The sequence below is a fragment of the Cibotium barometz genome, chromosome 18 (assembly GCF_041138505.1).
Source record: "Cibotium barometz isolate CiBa-2024 chromosome 18, ASM4113850v1, whole genome shotgun sequence".
Classification (NCBI taxonomy): domain Eukaryota; kingdom Viridiplantae; phylum Streptophyta; class Polypodiopsida; order Cyatheales; family Cibotiaceae; genus Cibotium; species Cibotium barometz.
This window is the reverse complement of record NC_141063.1, coordinates 5,311,611-5,315,711: the sequence shown is the minus strand read 5'-3', so window position 1 is coordinate 5,315,711 and position 4,101 is coordinate 5,311,611.

Here is a 4,101-nt window from a genome sequence, read left to right as displayed (position 1 = left end):
TGAGTTGGCTTAATTTGTTTTTTGTACATGATAACTCTTTATATCTTGAAGGGATAAGGGTTAGACTTTTAAAAACCCACTTAGGGAGGTTGGTTTACTAGTCAAAGACTCTCATCACAAGCCTCTGGATGATAGATGGATTGTTCATTCCTACTTAGAAGGTGTTTGCAGGTTGGTGGGCCTTGAATTTTCATTGGTTTAATGTGCCCAAAGGTGCAATTAAAGTAAAGTGTCCATATCTATTCTACATGGAGAAAACTAAAGTTTTGTAATCCCCAAGATTGAGAGCATGTTCTTCATATATATTCTCTTGAAAAGAGTTCATGTTTGTACTTTATAGACCCTTTGAAGAATTGGTTTATGTGTCTATTTCATTTGCATGAAAACTAAAACCTAATATAGCTAAAGAAAAAATAAGTAAACTTAAGGAAGTATTGGATTACGCACGGTGGTAAAATTTGAAGATTGAACTAGGAGCAGAGAAAGTAAGAGGGGTGGGTTTTTTTTGGAAGGGGGTATCATGGACAACTTGGTAAAATAAATGTAAAATAGGTATATCAATTGTTAAATATTGTTTATGGAAAATAATTGAATGAAAGGATGCTTGAATGGGGGGGGGGAACAAAAGCGATGAAAGGAAGATGAGGACTGTGCCTTGAATGTGTAAAGCCAATGTTTGGAAAACTCTAGATATTTTGTTTACTGCTTAATAATTTATTTGATTAAAAAAGTTTGAAAAAAGAGTGATCACAAAAACTGGAAAGAAATGAGGAATTTATAACAGAATCTTACACAAATCTTGATTTTACTTAGAACATGGTAACACTTTTTTTAAGCATTTAAAAAATGTTAGAAGTGTACTTGGTTGAAAATTATTTTTATATTTAATACATAGTTTATAACCAAAGGAATAGTATTTGGAAATCTCACATTATCAAGCCCATGATGGTGCTTTTTTTTTGGCATACTAGACATGGTTCTGGTGGGTGACATTGAGCAAATAGAGAAGATTTAATACATAGTTTATAACCAAGTGAATAATATTTGGAAATCTCACATTATCAAGCCCATGATGGTGCTTTTTTTTTGGCATACTAGACATGGTTCTGGTGGGTGACATTGAGCAAATAGAGAAGGTTCATATGATTTAGCAAGTGATGATGGTAGTGAGGATTCTTCCAATTCCTTTGATGTTTACACTATATCTACCCTAATCACACGGAGATTAGTATTGGTAGATGTTGACACCATTAAGGTTCCCATTAAAAGTCATGACAAAACAATCATTGTGAGTGCATCCATAGAACCTAGTCTACAAGAGGGTAAAATTGAGCTTTGTAAGAGGTATCAAGAAATTTTATCTTGGGACTATTTTGGGTTAAGGGGGATTCCACCCGAGTTGGTTGTCCACCGTATACCTTTAAAGCCAAATGTCCAACTTGTGAGACAAACACAAAGATGCTTGCCTCATTATCGATTTGGGGTGTACAATGAGCTAAAAAAATTATTATCAGCAAGGTTTATCTTTCCAGTAGATAACACTTAGTGGGTCTCCCCTATAGTGGTTGTGCCTAAGAAAAATAAGAAATTACGCATTTGTGTAGACTATAAACAATTGAATAAGGGTACTATGAAAGACTAATATCCCCATCCTTTTATAGATCAAATTCTTGATTTCTTAGCTAGGAGGGAGATCTATTCATTCATGGATTGTTTTTTTGGGTATAATCAAATAGCTATAGCCAATGAGGATAAACTAAAAACCACCTTTACTACCACCTTTGGATGCATATCATGTCATGCCATTTGGGTTATGTAATGCACCAGCCACATACCAACGATTCATGGATGAATATTTTCGAGATGACTTGGCTGAGTTTCTTAAGATTTTCATGGATCATTAGAACATTTCGAAGGTCATTTGGAGGGCCTTTTAGAAGAGAGAGAAAATAGCCGCCAACCAATGAGCAAGCAGGCAATGTAACGTTGAAAATTAGCTATATTTATTTAAAAAATCTTAAAATTTTTTAATGTATATTCCAAAAACAATCATATTCATCTTAAATAAATAACTTTTTGGAGAATCTGACAAAAATGCATTGAAGACGCCTGCCCAAGTACAGATGGAGAATTTTTCATCCTCGATATCTTGTCTTTTCTTATCAAGGAGGGAAATTTTAAAGTGAACTACCTTCATATGTATTCTTCTTCTCGTTTTGCTCTCTTCATTCTCCTAGCTATGCACACTGCTTTCCTTCATCCTTCTACTCTAATCTTTCAATTCTGTTATATTTTTTAAACAATGGCTATAAACCATCGGTTCATATCATGTCGGTCATACCTTGCATCAGAGGACATTGACGAAACACTTCAAAGGCCAAAGAGACCTAGATCATTAGTGTTTTTTGTACTTATCTCCAACACAGTTAATGAACAGAACCAATGGACACAAGTTCAAATAACCAAGGGAACCTGGGTACTTATGCAACCAAGAAGGTGAAAACATACAAGCAACAAGAACATTTTCATAATGTCATGGAAGGGTAGAATCAAAGACTTCAAGATAGAGAGCGGAAGGACAATTATAAAGGAGGTTCTTGTGCAACATGTCTACATGCACAACGAGATTGTACTTAGCAGAGAGGATCAATCATCCTTGCAACCACATAAAATAAATTGTAATCCTCTGAACCTCAAAGCAATTCATTATTGTTATCAGTATTAATACCATTAATCATTGAATTATTATTCTCATTCTCAGGTTCAATTGTTTGTGTATGCGGATGTGTATCCCTCATCATATGAAGAGTGGCAACCAATTAAGTGCATCATTGGGATCATGACTGTGGTACATACACACATTGGGCAGCTGCTGCAGTATGAGTGGAGGAGTAAAAGAGGCCTTGCAGATGTAGGTATTTTTTTTAATGACCACTTTTACTATTTGCTAGACAAAGACAATACCCATGGATGCTTGGAAAAGCTGCCTCTCCAAGCAGATTGGAACCACATAGATTGGCCAATTCTTGATTCATGCATTATAGAATCTGTTAAGAGTAAGATTTACAAAGACGTGCACAGTGATCACTATACGAGGGAGTAGTCCCACACGGATAGTGAAAATTATGCTCTACCTGCTAATAACTATTTTTGTGGAGCTTTTCAATGTTTGTTAGGTTAAAATTGCAAAGACTATGCTCATTTGCAAAAATTAGATTCTACATTCTTGGCAACTTTACTTGACAAGAGCTGGGATAGGAAAGTGCATGAAGAGATCCATTGTTTGCTAGATCGCATCAGAGATAGTGAATGTTAAGTACATGATAGCAACACAAAAATTCATCGTCATATTGGTACAAACGGTCTCGTTACCTCAAAGGGGAGCTAGTTCCAATGGATCAGGAAGCGGCCAGTTTAGAGGGCAACAACGTGGTAGATATTGAAGTATATGATGCAAACTCAACCTTGCTCACATTCATTTCAGTGCGGGAGCTATGCAGTCTACAACATTTGAGGAAAGATATCATAGACGAATGCATACATGAGATGCCATCAAAGTTTTCTTTCTTTCACAATGGAAGAAAGGTGTTGCAGAGGAGAAAAGATAATTATTTGCAAAGATTTGCAGAATAAAGTAATTATCATTCCTATGTAACTTTAATTACCCATGTACTTTTGATCTAAGACAATGTACTTTTTTATATTATCAGTACTTTTGATCCAAGACAATGTACTTTTTTATATCATCAACACTTTTGATTGCAAGACAACATATATCTTTTTTATATTATAAGTACTTCTTTTTTATATTAGTAATGAAAGAAAGCTTTCAATGTATACGAGTCATCACTTTGATTTATAAGAAATTACTTCAATTAAATGGATTGTTTTTTACATATTCTGGAACTGTGCTAGAAAAATCATACAAGCCTTCTAAATAAGGAATTAGTGTCTATTCCAAAAACCTACAATCTACATCTCCCTCAAAAGGTAGGGGTGATATATACAAGTGTGCTTTGGATTACATATCCCCTTCTCAAAAGTATCATCTATAACCAAAGTATAGGTAGATGGATAATGGCAAAGGGCTTAATATACAGT